This window comes from Arachis duranensis, unplaced genomic scaffold (assembly GCF_000817695.3).
Source record: "Arachis duranensis cultivar V14167 unplaced genomic scaffold, aradu.V14167.gnm2.J7QH unplaced_Scaffold_71107, whole genome shotgun sequence".
Lineage (NCBI taxonomy): Eukaryota > Viridiplantae > Streptophyta > Magnoliopsida > Fabales > Fabaceae > Arachis > Arachis duranensis.
This window is the reverse complement of record NW_026265052.1, coordinates 11,850-29,179: the sequence shown is the minus strand read 5'-3', so window position 1 is coordinate 29,179 and position 17,330 is coordinate 11,850. Positions and strand designations below refer to the sequence as shown.

The following is a 17,330-nucleotide window of genomic DNA, read 5'->3' as shown; positions in this document are numbered from 1 at the left end:
TGGAAAAGAGGCTCGTATCCCTCTCTTTCTATTAGCTCCTGTAGCTATAGCTATGGGCATGTAGGATAATCTATGTATCTTAAAAGGATCGTTAGAAGTCTTATCCTCTATCTTTTATCCCCCAACATCGTGTAAGTTTGAAGGCCTCTATTGTTATCTCCGGACGCTAGTTCTTATCCCTTGTTCTCTCTTAACGTCCGGTCTTCCCAATCCTGTCTTTGATCTTTGAGGAAGTCCCCCCGACTTGGATTTAGGGGGTTAACCCTCACTTGCCCAATGGAGTTGGTTTGTTCCAGTTAATAAGCTGACTACCTTCCCTGCCCTGGTAGCTCTTAAAGTGACTTTTCTTTGCCAGCCCTCCATGACTAAAGTGAGTCATGGGATAAGGTTCTCCCTCCCCTCCTAGTAGTTCTGGATCGAGAGATCCAGGGCGCTTTTCCTTCGCTCTATTCCAAAGTCCTGGGCTAAGCTGAGCTTCAAAGTCGGGCTTTCTTCCTAAAGCCAACGGCCTGTTCCAAGTGCTTTCCTTTCCAGCATTCCTTCCTAAAGGAATGCAGACTGGGTGGATTAAGTTGCTCCCTCTTTCCTCAATACCGAGCTAAAATAAAGAATGATGAAACCTGCGACCAGGCATAAATAGAGGCATTCCTCGGGTGATTTCATGCTTCTTCCTGTGGATTCCCTACCCAAAGGTAATGGGTACGGGACATAGGGACTAAAGCCAAGCTATTTAAGAAGCAGCCACATATAGCGTATATAAGAGAACTGCTGCATTTTAGGGTCCCGAAAATTTCATAAAAGAAGAAAGGTCTTTGCGGATCGTACCATAGAAAGCGACTTGAATCACCTAGTAGTTTGTCGAGATTGGGTTGGTGTTCAGTGTGGGCTGTCTCCTCTATCAAAATAGTAAGAGAAAGAGAAGGAAACGGGGAAGAAGCGGGGTAGAGGAATTGGTCAACTCATCAGGCTCATGACCTGAAAACTGCAGGTTCGAATCCTGCCCCCGCCTAATCATCTGAGGCCGTAGTCAGCCTCAATCCTTCTGATTCGTAAGTAACTCAGTGAGTGCTTTCTAAGAAGAAAGAAAATGAAAGAAGAACAACCGCGCAGGTCGTACTATCGACACATAAAACGTGTTTCATGTTTTCACGGTTCAGAATTTCCCTTTTCAGTAGTTTCGTAGTAAGAAGTTTTGGGTTAATTTTGTTTTATTGGATTTCTCTCGATTTCATACTCTTGTTATTTCACATAGGACCATTGGACTTATTAGTCGCTACTATAGGCTCGCAACCTCTCGACTTTGGTTGGACATGCCATTTTGACAATGGTGCTGGCAGTTCCAATCTTCCCGCCTTGATTCCCCCGGAATCGGCGGCAAGTTCCGAAGTGGGTGTGGGTTCACACGAAGGTTCTAGCTCGGGGTGGACCTCTTTCGACCTCGACGTTTTAGCGGAAGAGGAAGATGAGGTTGCCCGCCCCCTTCCAAATCCGATCGACCCGGGGACGGAGGACCGCATTTATAGAGCAGTTGATGCAATCAATACAAACTGCAAAAATGAGGAGGCTAGGATGGTGGAAAGAGCACGTGAAATCTTTCTCGGGAAAGGCGTTTTTCTCGATAAAAATGACGATCAAGATATCGCGCGTGCCATCAACATGGCTCTCTACGATGCCTGGGAAACAGACATCGATAGGCGGCTAGAGCAGTTCCGAAGGATACGACGCTTCTTAGGGACAGGTAACTGTCCCGTTTGGGATGATTTTATTGATTATCTGGTTTCTTTAGGGAATCAGAAATTTAACGACCCGATGTATAAAAAATAGGAATGTTTCTATCTTTTCTTAACCAATATCTATTTAGGATAAGTAGAATATTTTTTCTATTCGAGATGGTCCGCCTCAGGATTCCCAGGATTCGTGATCCTCCTTAATAGACAGGACAGTCGAATTAGCACTTTTTTTTTCAATTGGATGAGATCGGTCGAGTGTTCTCTGGTTTTTGAGTAGAAAACGGTAAATTTCCCCTCATTAGAAAGGGGGGAGGGGTGCCGAGATCCTGGGCAGCGGGGTCTTCCCATCATGATCGACTAAAGGCAAAAGAGATATTGGTTCGAGTCCAATTCATGATTCCAGTTCAGAAGGACTTCATTCAATCGAAGAAAAGAAGGAAGCATTACGAACAGATAGCCCAGACAGGGTGACAAGATGTGACAACCAGAAGGAATCCTTTTCGCTTTCTCCAACAACGAATTCGAAAGTCAGCAAAATATTTAAGGCCTAGGGGAGAAGAGATCTATCTTTCATCCGTCTTCTCGATCACCTTAAGCTGCCTTGATGGAAATCTAACTTCCTTTAAACCAGAACGGCAGAGATTCAACAATTTACCAGGAATTCCGCTCTCATTTTACTGACGAACAATTCCGTCGCGCAAATGGGTTGCCCCTTCCCTAATGAATGAGATAAGAATGATCAGTAACCAGAATGAGTATTCAATTCAATCATAATAAGGGGGCCACCGATGTCGAGGGGGTAGTTAAGGTCAGAGGGTGGAGAATTGTGAGGGCGAGGGCGGCGAAAGGCCTAGCCCAAGGCATTGGCGAGCAAGTAAGCAAATGCCTATGCCAGGGTGCGGAGGCTGGCTGCCAAAACTACGCCAATTTGCTGTCGGAGTAGGCTAAAAAGGCGTACTCATGACAGCTTACAGAATACTTCAGGGCTGGAGTGAAGAGCCACAAAAGTACCAGTCAGAAACTGTAAAAAAAGGACCGAGAACTACATAAATAGGTCTGAGACTCACTTCCTTGAAAAGAGGGAGAAAGAGTTATGTAGGCAGCGACCATTCAAGAAATGTAGTGGTTTTTTCCGACCTTTTAGGGTAAAATGTAAAATACTGAAGAGTAGCTAAATGAAAGGCAGCGAAGGGGATCCCCATACGTGACAGGGGAGGCACGAGCGGGGAATATCATAAACTCGAACAAGACCAGGGTCCACCGACCTAGAAGAAGATATAGATAGAGATGGGTCAACAGATTCAGAGGTAGATTTGTCAAAGGACACAGACACAGGTACATAAGGAATCACATCATCACCTCCTTTTGCCTATGTCTCCCAAGCGGAGCTTCCCAGTCAGTTGGTCAAAAACAACTCAAGGTTCTCTTCCTATGGTGCTTTCAGTCTCATTTGATGCTTATCAAAATCAGCGAGTTCTCGTCCCATACTCAAGTCTGACTTCGATCATCGTCTCCCGTCTGTCCAAATTTGGATGTCACCGGACCTCATACAGCAACTTCTCCCTCACCTTGTCCAAGCTTGATCTTCGCGACCTTAAGCCGAGCAACTCGAGACGAGGCCTTTTTGAGATAGGCCTTAGGCAGCTAGGCCAGCTGTAGCTATATCTGATCCGTTTGTTCCGCTGTGAATGCTATTGTTATCGTATGAAGTGGTTTTCCCGGCTTCCGTACCTTCTTCAACGTCTTCGGCTTTCACTTTCAAGAGAGAGAAGGAACCCGAGGATATCACTCCTAACCCAAAAAAGGAAAGGCAGACTGTCTCCGGGGACTTATGATCCTTCTATTTCAAACATTTTACTTTCTAAAGCCTTAACGTCCTGCTTCAAACTTAGGAAACCGTGCTTACTTTCGTCCGGGGATGGATAGGAAGCTTCTCTTCCGCTCCTACTTCGTAAGGAAGTTGAGTCCCTTCTCCCTTTGCTACTTACTTTGCTAGCTCTTTCTGTGTTTCGGGTATTCTATCATTCATAATCATGTCGATACCATACTTTAGCTATCTTACGTGAAGCTGAATTAGGTGTTCTCGTTGAAATACGTGGGCCTACTACTTGCTTCTGGGAAGATTCAACTCTAGCACGGTCCGTGCGCGCCGTTTTTCTTTTCTACCATTATGAATCAATTGATTTCACTTACGGAACACTTTTTCAATCTAAGTTTGCATCTCATCACCATTTCCATCTCGATCTTAGCCGATCTCAGGCTCTCCGGCCTCATTTCGAGGCACTATAGGAGAGCTCATTGGGCCTGTCGCTTTCTCAATCATAGAACACTGAGATGCGATTCTTTTTTATTATTATTATTATTTAATTATGCTTGTTCTCATTCCTACTTGTTGCTTCATCTTTCCTTAAGGCGAATGACCAATTGGGATGGAGAGCGGCTATGATGAACTAGAGAAGGGGAGGACCCGAACCTAGCGATCTCTGCTCGTACGTAGACAAAAGGAAGTATGGGGGATCCCTAAACACCAATGAGCATTCCATTCTCCTTCTTTTCTTAAATTAAAGCATCACTTCAGCGGTAATTTTACCCTACCTTCTACTCCGTACTATGAGATAGAGGAAGGCAACCTTTTGAATTGCAAAGCTCTATCCCCCCAACCTTACGTCTATCTCTATATACAAATATAGAAACGAAACCTCTCCTTCCAAAGCCAGGAGTGAGGTGGAAGAAGGGGGTCTTGGCATCAGGCGTATGGAAGAAAGAAGCAAAGCTTGCATGATGAGATGAAGCTCGCGTGGTGCTGTCTAACTAGCAATTATCCTTGGGCTGCCATGTGCCAAAATCGATACTTGAAGGCCTTGCATTGAATTGGACTTGGTCTACTAATCATCCATCCAGCTCGTATCTATGAAAGGGTAATGATAAATACTAATGTCAAAGGCCTCTCCCTTATTCATCTATAGGGGGGGAAACGGTTTGAGTATGGAATTCTTGAATAAAAACTTGGTGGTGGAAATTTGTTAAATTGATTCGAGTATAGTGAGATCTCTCCCCCACGGGGGTATCCAACATTATTGAGCAGCCTCATCAAGTCCCTCAGGAGCCTCTTTCCTAATCTTGTGCAAAAAATTCGGAACTATGCCTAGCTCCTATACGCCTGATGAAAGGCTATGGTAGCCTTCCCAGGACTAAGACTTTTTACCCCGGTTAAAGGCCTGTGACTCTGATTCCTCGGTCTCGGACAGAAGAACCCAATTACTTTCTTTGTAAGACTGGTTACGGTTACGGTAACCCACGTTCCGTACGCCCCTAATCTCAAGAGCTCAATTCGTTTGCCAGGTAATAAGGACTCTCTTCTCTGGATGTCAAATCAGTTGCGAAGGACTGCTGTCGGATTGAAAAGAACAGAGAACTTATTTCCCAGCTACAGATTTGGAAAAGGCGACAGAAAGCAGGCATCCACTTGTCTGATGCAGTATTATGCTGTACAAGACCCAGGCTTGCCGCAGAAGTTTTCTGTTCCCGTTTTCCTTACCAGGAAGGGTCTGCCTAGGATCATTCCTCCTTTTCATCTAAAATGGATAAGCACGAGGGAGGAGAGGGCAGATATGCTAGTGAAGTTTTACTTATCGGTATTCTCTTTAGCTAAGGTTATTTGCCATAGGTAACTGGGTTCACCAAAGGCTGTTAGGCCCCCTTCATAAGTGGTTGATGGATGTTCTCCGTCAATTACCTATGGATGGCACATTTAACCAAACAGCGCCTCTGAAGCGCCTAGTTGGCTCCCAAACGGTGTACTCCGTGGATCAAGTCGAGGCTAGTTCCATGGTTGTAAGGTATTCGGGTAAAGTGACCTTACGGGACGTAGCTACACTTCAACACGAACCAGGGTTCAACCTAAGAGAGCTAGTCCTCACCCGACTTATAGACAAGATATTGAAGGCTGGCTATTCGTGACCGCACAAAACCTCATTTCCGTTTGGAATACAGGAGGATTCCTATGGGGAGAAGAGGTGGCAGGTTTTTCCTTAGAGTTCAGTACCGTGGGAATGTGATTAGGAGTCACATTTAGTTAGATTGGGTAACTTTATCTATATAAGCCACCTTTCCCATTTCGTCAGCCAACAAGAATCCCCCTTGGTCATAACAAGGGAACTAGCACTAAGCGACTAACAGCGGAGGAAAGACCCGCATAGAAGATAGGCGTATACCTATGTACATAGCATCTGGTAAGGACGTTATGTACCACAACTATCATACTTCACGAATTCCCTAAGAGAAGGTTCAAAGTCTTCTTTATGTTACACGTAGCAACTCTTCTTGTTCAATCCTTGAATCGGAACGACGAGAGAGTGACTAAGCCGAAAAGGCCAATAGCATTTTCTCTAGCAAGTGTATTCAAAATACCACTATATGAGAATGAGATAAAGCCTCCGCTTTTTTCGCCGTTTGTTTACACCTTCCTTTTGAACTCAGCTTTCACGTCTTTAATCCTCGATTGAGCTAGTCACTGGCGAACGCTTCCAAAAGAGACCTACCTCTACTCTAAACAAGAGCCCCCTTCTTAATCTAGGGGTATCAGACTCGCTTAAAAACGTAGTACGTAAGGTAAGGATCTAGTTCCTTTCCTCAAAACCAGTCATCCGAGTGGGGCCCTGCGACATGTGCCATATTTAGGTTGCTTGCGACTGAGACTTTTAGGGATTATTTCCATCTTCCCTTAATTAAGGGATTTAGATAACATCCGGTCGGGAAAGACTCTTTCCAGATCAGTATGACAAGGGCAGCACCCATTGGAAAACCTTGATCCAGAACCAAAATTGGGTTATCCTAATAACCACCTCCCCTCCTTCTCGCGGGGGGATGTGCCACATCTTGGATGTAGGAGTGACGACCCGTGGTCCAATCTAGTAAAGAGATTGGGTGCCAGTGGTCTGTCTGAGGACGGGTTCAACAAGCTCTTTCTTTGAAAAGAAAAGATGGTTCCATGGATCGGGTTTTCATTTCAGAAGCTGCTAGAATGCATGTTAAGTCAGTCAAGGGGGTCTTAGATCATGACGATTCTTAGAAAAGGGAAAAAATATGATTTTTTCAGGACATATCTTAAAGTCCTAAAGGATTGAAAAGAAGAGTGAGCGACGAGTGGTTCAATCCGGAATGAAAGTGAGAGACCACTAGCGGAAAGAGTTTTCTAAAACACTAGGGTTTCTTGCATAAGATTTAGCGAGAAGTCCGACTAATCAAAGGAGTCTGAGCGTCGGTTCGCAGCCCTAACCGTGCGATTTCAGGGCATCTTTTCAAGTATTCATCTAAACTAAATGCTGGTGTCGGGTATCATCTCGATCCATTGGCAGCAGAAAAGAGTGATAGCTAGCTTAATTCTATAGGTTCAAAACTAGAGAAGTCTTCCTTCCAAGTAAGGATTGAAGATCATATGCTTACACAATCTCCCAAAAAAGAGGGTCTTTCCTGGCGACCTTACCCACACTTGGTAATTGAGGAGTCAAATCATTCTTTTTCTCTGATGCCTTAATCCTTTTAGTGTATCGGCATTTCGGTTGTAGCAGTTGTAGCTCTTCCTCTTCTCTTGTAGCTTGAGTGCTTGTTGTTGTTGTTTAACGTCTTTCGATTCAAAAGCAATCCTGCCAGCTAGTGTACCTCCTGACTGTCCGCTGCATTCGAAATGAAAAAGAATAGAAGTTCCTCGTCCCCCGAAATTGGATAGGGGATTGGCCTTTCCTTATTACTTATTATAAAGTAGTTAGGAGGCCAAGTACGTTATCGGGGCATCTAAGACAATCAAAACAACCGCCCTAATGGCTTTTTTCACCCATGGGCAGCTAGTTGAGGCCAATCAACCCGAAAGGGAGGTCGAGAAGGAGGGTCGAGCACAAACCGTAGGCCAACAGTGGATGGACGACAACCAACCAGAACGGATGATCGATGAAGATTGTTTAGAACCTTCGGGGAGTTCTCCGCACAAAGGAAATATATGAAACACTACCTAAGCAAACCAAACCGCTACGCTCCTGCACCTATCGGTACAGTGGCTTGACGCTCCTGGAATCATCAAAGCGGGAAGGTACGTAGCTACCCACCCTGGTTGGGAGAGTAGTGGATTGAGGAAGACACCAATCCCTTCTTCCTTCCTTACAATATTACGGCATGGAACTCTCTATCCTCTCCCTAGAGTCGAGAGACAACTTTCCTCTCGCTTCTACGACTCCACTCTTACCCTTAGCTTTCGGTCGAGCTAGGCATCACTTCCTATCACTCTTAGTTGAAGGAGAGCGTAGGAAGCCAAAGACCTGTTTTGAGTTCTGAGTTGAATAAGGCAGGGATAGGTGAATTTTGAGATCAGAATAGGTCTTCGATCCGTTCATTCTGTCTTCAGGGCATACTTAAGTATAAAGAAAGAAGAAAGGAGGGAAGCTCATTCCGGCGGGTACTCCAAGTCCCTTAACTTATTCGTGGAACAGAGGAAAATAGTTATTGGTATTCGGACAGATAACGAAGAGTTAGGCGGGACCACTAGAGATGCTCCTATACTAAAGGCTATCGGAAAAGCAAGAAAGATAGGGGTGTCAAAACACTTCTTAAAAAGAGAGGGACAAGCTAGCCGTAGGCTATTAACCAGGAAGTGGCCGAAGCTTCCATTACAGAAGTTGATGGGCGGGGCCTTTTCATTTTCACCTAAAGGGGGTTCAGGCATTATGAGTGCAGCTCCACTAGTCTAGCTGGTAAAGTCTTTTGGCCTAGGACCTGGGTTCTCATCCCGCCTTTTCGCGGGAATGGGATCTTATGCCAGGATCTGTGATTGAACGCAAAGATTCTAATAGAAGACGTGAGAAAAAAAATGTAATATATGGAATCTTTTTTGATAGACTGGACTCTTCTGTAGGTTAGGAGGTTCTTTTTCTTTCGTTTAGCCGGCCTCCCTTAGGAGTGGGAAATCGATGAAATGAGCAAGTTGCTCCATCGAGAACGCGTTTTCGACTTAACTTACTTAACCAGAATACCTGGAATGACCCATAGGAGAAGGCTACGGGGGCATCGTTCACGTACTGATTCATAGCGCTTCCCCTTTCTAGTCAATAAAGAGTGTATGTGATGTTGGATCTTGTATCCGGGCCTGCAGACAGGCAGGAGATCCTATCCTCACTCCTCATATAGCTATATGAGTGACTACGTACATGGATGTACTCTTTCTGCTAGTTAAAGTTTATGCCTTTTTCCGACCTCCGTTCTGGTACCTCATAGCTATGCGCAGAGTGACTTCGTACCTTCTCTTCTAGTTTAAGCCTTTTGGTATGTTAGTCATGCGTGAAGCTGAGACTTGCTCCTTAGCACAAGTACTAAGCAAGCCCCTAAAGGCCTTCGCGTTAGTAAGCTAGCTTTGTAAGCTAAGCAAGCCAGGGTCTCCGGGCACTATGGTAGGACGTGGATCGATCATGACGAAAATGGACTTCTCCTTAATGGTTTAGAAGAGTCCCCTTCTTCTGTGAGCCAGTTCCCCGGGCTTTCTCCCTTCTCGACCAGACGAAGGAGATATGAATTCCATTCAGGCGGGTAAGGGCTTTACTCTGTGTTCTCTCCAGGTCGCCTTTGCATTGGCGAAGACTGGAAAAGTTCATCATTCAGTGGTGGGGTCGGTCTTCATAGAAAAGAGGGCGTCGCCCAACGAGTGGCAGATTTGGATGGAGTCTCGCTCATAGATAGAGGAAGAGTACGCGCGCTAGCGCGCTACGGCTTACGCAGTTGATCGGATCAGATAGCCCTTTGGGCAACCAACCGCACATCAAATTCCGATCAATTGGAGGTCTGGCTGAGTGGCTTAAGGCATTGGTTTGCTAAATCTACATACAAGAAGATTGTATCATGGGTTCGAATCCCATTTCCTCCGGCACGGAAGTGGAACGGGCGGGCGAAATTACGTGAGAGAAAGAACCTAACCTCTTGGTGTTGGTGGAGTCCCCCGGAGGACAGAATAGCACTACTTAGTTACTAGGAGCGGGGAGCCCGTTGCGCGTTGTGGCCTATCTTCTTTTTAGAAGCAAGCTCCCCCGTTTCTTGAAGGCCTGGGCGGCTCTCGGTTCTTGAGCATGTTGGGAGAGGGGATTAGGCGGCAGTTGAAAGAGCTGCTCGAAAGCTTGCAATACTAAACAAGCGAAAAAAGCCCTTTCTTGTTATTAGTAAAGGGCTTTTCCCTAACTAGTAAAGTGGTAAGTAAGGTAGGGCGCTATTCGATGAAGAAAACAGACTTTAGGAAAGTGGTTCAGGTAGCTCAGCTGGTTAGAGCAAAGGACTGAAAATCCTTGTGTCAGTGGTTCGAATCCACTTCTAAGCGGGCTTTGGGTCCAAAGGACAGGTAGCCGGGAGCGAGCCGGATTTTCAAAAATGAAAGTGAATGAAAGAGGAAGCCAAAATGTGAGCGCTCCTGCACTATACGGCTTTTTGGCGGTAGGGTTGGGGTGGCTTGCTGGAGGCAGATTTTCTAAAAAAAGCGGTTGATTACTCGGATTGGTTCTCGCGTCCCTGTGCCCAAAAGGATGGGCGAGTTCGGTTCGAGTCTTCATCGATCGGGTGGATCTATATGCGGAGGGGGGTGAGACGAGGTGTAGCGCAGTCTGGTCAGCGCATCTGTTTTGGGTACAGAGGGCCATAGGTTCGAATCCTGTCACCTTGATGTGAGGTAGTAAACACCTAAAGAGCACCCATCCACCCGTAAACTTTCGCTCTTTTAGAAAGAAAAAAAATGGACCGCCCTTGATCTGATCTGGGCGGGATCTAAAGCAGCATTTCTTCCGAATGTTTCGGGGGCAGGCCTTAGGTTCAATTCTTTCTTGCCTATAGTCATGACTATAGGCTTCAGAAGAGAAGAAAAAACTTTTTCTAAAGAAAGAAGTAGTATCTAATTCACGTAAGAAAAGAGAATCAGTCTGCATGCTTAACAGCCTTCCCTGTCTGAATCCCTTTGTAAATGTAAAAAAAAGGGGGCTCCCTCATGGTCTTGGGGGCTATGAGCAAGAACCACATTCCTTAAAGAAAGTATACCCGAAAGCACTTTCTCTAGAATGGGTCAATCAATCAGTAAGTTGCTGACATTGAAGAGATTCAAGTCGATGCTTCAACTAAGACTCCTACATGAACTTTCTGTCTGGAGGGAATCAATGTTTCTCAGTGAATGATGATGCAAGGTATATCTGATTGGAGTGTTCTTTTTATCTTAGGATTTTTGGTCTATTTTATACGAACAAGCAATGGTATGATTAAATACTTGCTTGATCGTGAAGATGTAAAATCTTTGAAAATTGGGGTGTGGGGAGTACCCATGACTAAGGAAAGACGTGTTTCAATGTTTCATTTTTTTTTCCCCCTTTTTTTACTCTATTTTTCATTTCTATTGATTGGTATGGATTTCAATCTCTTTCTTGTCAAACTCCAATCCATCCTTCTCACCAAATCTCTCCACTTTCTTTTTAGTAGGCTCGGGTGGTGTGGTGGAGGGCTGGTTATAGCTGTAGTTTTGACTATTTTGGATCCCGAGCTGGCTAAGATGATGGCTCCAGGGGGAGAGGAGGGTGGAAGCGGTGCCAGCTCTTCGAAGCAACCGTCTTTTGACCTGAACGTGCCACCTGGCGGAAGGGACGAGTTGTCTTCCGTTATGTATGAGCTATCAGAAGTTGAGAGAAGGATTCAACAGGCGGAGACCGGGATTCAACAAAGCTTGCTTGAGATTGAAGGCTTGAATGAATCAAGGGTCCAAGTTCTTCAAGCCAGTCAAGAAGCGAGGGAAGGGCCGAGAGATCAACCCGCGCCTTAGCACAAGCACTAAGTAAGCCCCCCCTCACATAGAAGAAGGGGATGGGTGGAGGAGATAAAGGAGAGCCCTAATCCCCTAAAATCCCTCATTAGGGATGTAAGATGAGTCCGCCGCTTTCTTTCATAACAGAGCCGGGAATAACGGCTGGCATAGAAGTATCTCGCACGCAAGGAGATGCATTTCTGGTACAGGACAAGCTCTTAGGGAATAATCTCTTTCTTATTTCTTCCTTTTTTCCCATGACGACTAGGAACGGGCAATTCAAAAATTTCACTTCGAATTTCGGACCTCAACATCCAGCTGCTCATGGTGTTTCACGATCAGTATTGGAAATGAACGGAGAAGTGGTGGAACGTGCGGAACCGCATATTGGATTACTCCAGTGCGGCACGAAGCCGCTGACGCCGAGTCGGCTCCTATGCCGCTAGCTATGCCCTGCTTGGTCCCCCGGCACGGTGAAGGTCCCGTAGCGCGTCATGAGCACCGGGCTAAGGGGCGGTTGAGCAACTCAAGCGAACCGCCCTACCTTACTACAACATAAGGACAGAAGGGAGAGGGTTGTGAAGGTGGCCTCGTTATCCACACCTCCGGTCAGATGAATGGAGGCCCTTAGACAAATGGCCGACCCGGGTTTTCATGAGCGTTGGCGGGTCCTGGAGTGCCTGTCAAGGGCGCTAGCGCATACCCCGGGGTGATCATCACCACCTGCACCTCACATCTCGGCACAGCGGAACGTGTAACCCGCCTGCTGTCTCATTCAACTACATTTGTTCCTGTAATCCATAGCCTAACAGAACGCAGCAGCGAGGGAAAACCCGCCCATACAGCCAGCGGGGAGGATGGCACTACTGGCAAAGACCGTCCGGCGAAAACGCCGCAGGCGCGAAGCGTGGTAGGCCTGTGCCGGGGGAGCATAGCATAGGTAGGAAAGGGAGCCCGGACGGTGGAAGAGCCTGGGGGGCCGGGTCATTTGACGGAAATGGAAGGATTTTCCCCTATTAGATTAGAGAAGGCCCTCCGAAGGGAAGTGCATTAATTCTTGGAAAAAGAGGGAGCGAGCCTATAAAAAAATGAAAGTGAATTCAATGAATAGATAGAGTCAACGGTACGACAGACAGCGCTGCCTACACGCGAATTAGCTTCCGAGGTCGAGCAGTCTCAATTTCACTACAGGATTTGCGAATGAATGCTGGGCCGGGCCACCTCGAATGGCGTGAGCCGCATGCGGGGAGACCCGCACGTACGGTTTTTAGGGGGATCTGGTCGAAAGACCGGCCGGCGCCCACCCGACTAGAGGGACTGAGAAATTAATAGAGTACAAAACTTATCTTCAAGCTTTACCTTATTCTGATCGTTTAGAGGGCGATCGCGGACTCACTGAATGAAGTCCTCCGTTTCTTTCGGAGGTGCTGACCCGCAGCGAGGCAGAGATGACTTAGTTACATAAGGAATATGGCGACGACAACAGCATGTCGTAGAAGGAGATAACAGGCGGAGCCAACGATCCGCTAAGACTAACGTATCTACAACTCCATCCCCGAGTGGCAGTCAAACGGAGGCGTGAATGCAAGATGCCAGCGGAATGATCGGCCGGACAGAGGCTAGGGCTGCTTCCTTCCCACCGCGTCCTTCCTAGCCTAGTGTGTCGGAGATATAAAGCGAGTGCACCGGAAAAGAACGGGAACTGGGTCGATCTATTCTATGGCGAAGCATCCGAAGCATAACTGCACACTCACACGATCTTTGCCGAGAGATAGGAGCATTCGGTGGAACCGGTGAACTACACTTGCTTCTGGATAGATGTGTGGGACAGAGGGCTCGTGGTACCAGCTGCCCAACCAGCCTCCTCTGCTTTGAGAACCGTGTGAACGGAGAGTGGGCAGAAGGGAAGGAGGTCCTCATACGGAGTCGCACACGCACACTTACTTGAGCAGTGCGGAAGACTGGGGAATGGGTTGAGTAAACTCCCCTGGGGCCGGAAAAATAACAGACGAAGCTTTACTTAGATAGGGCTTTGATTGGTCTTTTTTTTCTTAGTGATTGAAAAGGGGGGCGCCTGGTTATGTTACAAAAAGGGAAGGCAGAGGTAGTCCTTCGAATGGCGAAACGAAGGGCTAAATAGCGCCAGTGATTCTCTGAGCCGGTCTGGATTTTCTACGCCTCGGGAAACAGGTCGAGATAGATGACAGCACCCTTTTCCTCTCTTCCTTACCGGGAGGGCAATCTTATGGCCTTCACCTCCCGCCCGGCCCGGAAATAGAACCCAGCCCCCTTCTGATCCATTCATTTCTGCAAGCAGGGAGGGGGGATCCAGAGCTAAGCCTCCCGTCTATTGCATAACCTAAAAAAGCTATAAGCAAAGTACCAGAGGTGCGCTTCGCCCGGTGACTAAGAAAGAAATTGGTTTGCGCTTTGAAGTGATGAGGTCGCAAAGAGGGGGGCTCCTATTGAAAGGCTTTCCCTCCCTAAAAAGGCGACCAGCTTTCAATACTAGTTGTTACGCTGCCATTTTTCCAATATCATTGAATAGCATGGCCTGCCTGGGGCTAAGGTAACTCAAGTGGGAGAGCCGTGTTATGGGTGACCTTATTGCACGGTTCAGAGAGCACTTGTGTATGTGATGCAAGTGAACGTGTACGAAAAAGCTGTATCTAGGGTGAGTTCTTCGTTCCGTCGTCGACCCTATCTATGTTTCTACGATGGCCCAAGAACACGCTCATTCTTCAGCCGTAGAGAGACTTTTGAATTGCGAGGTACCATTACGAGCTCAATATATACGAGTGTTATTCCGTGAAATAACTCGAATTTCAAATCATTCACTTGCTTTAACTACTCATGCTATGGATGTGGGAGCATCAACTCCGTTCCTGTGGGCTTTTGAGGAGCGGGAGAAATTGTTGGAATTCTATGAAAGAGTCTCGGGAGCCAGGATGCATGCCAGTTTCATACGACCAGGTGGAGTGGCACAAGATCTGCCTCTTGGCTTATGTCGAGATATTGATTCCTTCACACAACAATTTGCTTCTCGTATCGACGAATTAGAAGAGATGTCAACCGGCAACCGTATCTGGAAACAACGATTAGTGGATATTGGTACTGTCACTGCACAGCAAGCAAAGGATTGGGGATTCAGTGGTGTAATGTTAAGAGGTCGTGCGACATGAAGACATTGATAGCAATATGGGGGGAGTTCCCATCAGGCAACAACGGTTCTGCCTGACCCTACTTAAGCATGCATATTCTGTCAGCGAAGACTTGGTGTGAAGCCTTGGAGCTTACGTTAGAAGAGCAAAAGGCCCGGGGCTAGGGTGAGCTGAGGGGGGACAGCGTAAGTGAGCGAATGTGTGTAAGCCCAGTCAAACATGACTGTTCTAGGCGGGGCGGGCCACCCACCTTCGAATGGTGTTGGTCCTACGGACCGTGAACGGATTCGCCTCTGGCCTCTGGGCACGTCGGAACCGCATGAGTTCACCGGGGTGGAGCACAGTCCGCAAAAATCGGCATAGGTTAGGTGCTATTGATGGAACATGGTAAGCCTATCTTTCTCCATATGGAAGTGCTGCGGGCACATAGAGATGTGGGAAGAGGAAGTCTCAAAAAGCGAAGGCCGAGCTGTAGGTCACGTGACCTGCACCGAGTTGGTGGCTGACTGGGCTTTTTCCTTGATCAAAGCAGATCAGCTCGCCGCCTTCTTGTTATCAAAAAGCAGTCCAATCCTGCGAATCGGGCGGGCGGAACGTCGAATGAAATAGGTGGCCGGGTTCTCTTTTTACAACCCTTTTGATATGATAGGCCCGGCCACCTTCCCCTATCCCTTATGTTTAGGAGCGGGATCCGCCCAAGAACGACCACTCCTGTGGTGGTACGGACTCCGCGAACGTCCCGCGCCCCCTTTACTAATAAAGGAAAGAAAGCCTCAACCAGAACAAAATTCCTTTTGCGTGCGGATGTAGCTAAGTGTCTGACTCTATTGGTCATAGTTCCCTGCAGTTGTGACCAGTGCTCGTTTGCGCGCGCGTGAACCAACCCAACAAACAAGGAAAGGATGCCCCGATAGGCATCTGAGAATGATTCGAGCCGTATGAAGGGAAACTATCACGTACAGTTTTTGTTTTTTTTTGGGGGGGGAGGAGCCCGTCTGAATACAGGGTCCCCCACTGACTTGGCCCAGGCCTAAGTGAAAGTGAAGTGGTGGGCCTACCCATCCCAACCAGGGGTATGCTGGGATTCGCGAAGAGCAGCACCTTACGATGTTCATGACCAATCGGATCCTGACGTACCAGTAGGTACCAGAGGAGATCGCTATGATCGTTACTGTATCCGTATTGAAGAGATGCGACAAAGTCTGCGGATCATTGTGCAATGTCCTAATCAAATGCCCAGTGGCATGATCAAAGCCGATGATCGTAAGTTATGTCCTCCATCACGATGCCGAATGAAACTATCCATGGAATCGTGCGCCGTGTGAAACGTAGATCATCGCCGTTCTTAACCGAGACTCAGGTTAAGCTCCGTCTCGGAACCTTGTGGGGTTAGGAGTAAAGCATCCCGAGGTTGGCGCATCTCGTTGGGCGTGGAGAAGCATTGGGAACCCCAATTTCTTTCTTCGGAGCCGTTTCTTTTCCCGTCCCCCCGCCCCGGCATAGCGCTTCGCTTCCGGTTCTTCGGAAGAATCTACTGACTTCTCCCTTCTTCATTGATCTGGGGGAAAAGGAACCGTCTACCAGTTGGCAAGCTAGACATCAAGTAAGTGGCTTGATGAGGATAACTAAGCTGACACGCCGGAGTTGGCTGCTGGCACAACAGGGTGGTGCCTTACCGCACCGCAGGCGAACGCGCGGTAGCGTTCGTGGTGGTGCTTCAGGATTCCAATGTACTGCGTCCAAGATCAGAACGAGCTTGCCGGCGGACCACTGCCGTCCCATTCTTGAGTGAGCTGGAGCACAGCCATCTTATCCACTGAACTAGCTAGAAGCTATCGCTTCGGGTCGAAGCACTAAAAGAAAGGGACCGGGAAACGCGGCGGCATAGGAACCACGGGACCCCCACTAGTAAAAAAAAGGGAAAACGGAAGTGCGCTAACGCGCACCAGCTGGCCCTTTCCCCTTACTCTAACATCACCCCTTCCTTTACGTTGTAGGTCGAGCGGCTTCATAGCACAGGCACTAGCCCTATAGAATGAAGGGAAGGAAAGGCCTTTCTTTTCTACGCTACGACCTTTCTTCTCTTATGAAATTTCTAGTTACAGAAATAGATCATTTCTAAACCGGAATCTTAGGATACCACCACTAATAGAAGGACAAGGACCGGAGACTTGAACACCAGATAGGCATTCACCAACAAAGACTAGCACATCGCTTACTGATGAAAGACCGTCTGCTGGATACACCATTCCTACTACTGCTGAATCGAACAAAATAGCGATTCTGAGAATCATTCTTTTTTTTAGGAGTTGGGGAATCTAGGCCTAATCTATTAGAATGGGTCTAGGCTGATTTGGCAGGTCGAAGCCTAAAGACTTTCAAGGTCAAAACCATTCCGCTCGAAAACCAGCCTTCAAAGAAAGTCAAAGCCGAGTTCAATAAATCGGAGCTCTCCCCGGCTGTGCCGTACCGGTGAACTGAACTCGAGTTCGTTCTATTCGTTCTAACAGAATGCTAACCTAACATCGCCCTTGGTTTGGTTGGTGATTGGCCAATTCCAAGGTCTTTCTCAATAGAGCTCTACTAATGAAATAGGGGCGGCGAAACCAAGGCTTTCAGTCCCTCTCCATG

The 17,330-nt window shown here is 47.3% G+C and overlaps 2 non-coding genes and 2 pseudogenes across 2 annotated transcripts; 3 read left to right on the top strand and 1 right to left on the bottom strand.

The window, feature by feature from the left end:
* The first annotated feature begins 10,006 nt into the window (after window positions 1-10,006).
* Window positions 10,007-10,080, top strand: TRNAF-GAA (transfer RNA phenylalanine (anticodon GAA)). The gene has a single exon. It is a non-coding gene; the product is annotated as a tRNA-Phe (tRNA).
* Window positions 10,081-10,344: 264 nt separating this feature from the next.
* On the top strand, window positions 10,345-10,419 carry TRNAP-UGG (transfer RNA proline (anticodon UGG)). The gene has a single exon. It is a non-coding gene; the product is annotated as a tRNA-Pro (tRNA).
* A 1,569-nt stretch (window positions 10,420-11,988) lies between these two features.
* On the top strand, window positions 11,989-16,765 carry LOC127744625 (NADH dehydrogenase [ubiquinone] iron-sulfur protein 2-like; annotated as a pseudogene).
* On the bottom strand, window positions 12,899-13,839 carry LOC127744626 (uncharacterized; annotated as a pseudogene).
* Window positions 16,766-17,330: the final 565 nt, after the last annotated feature.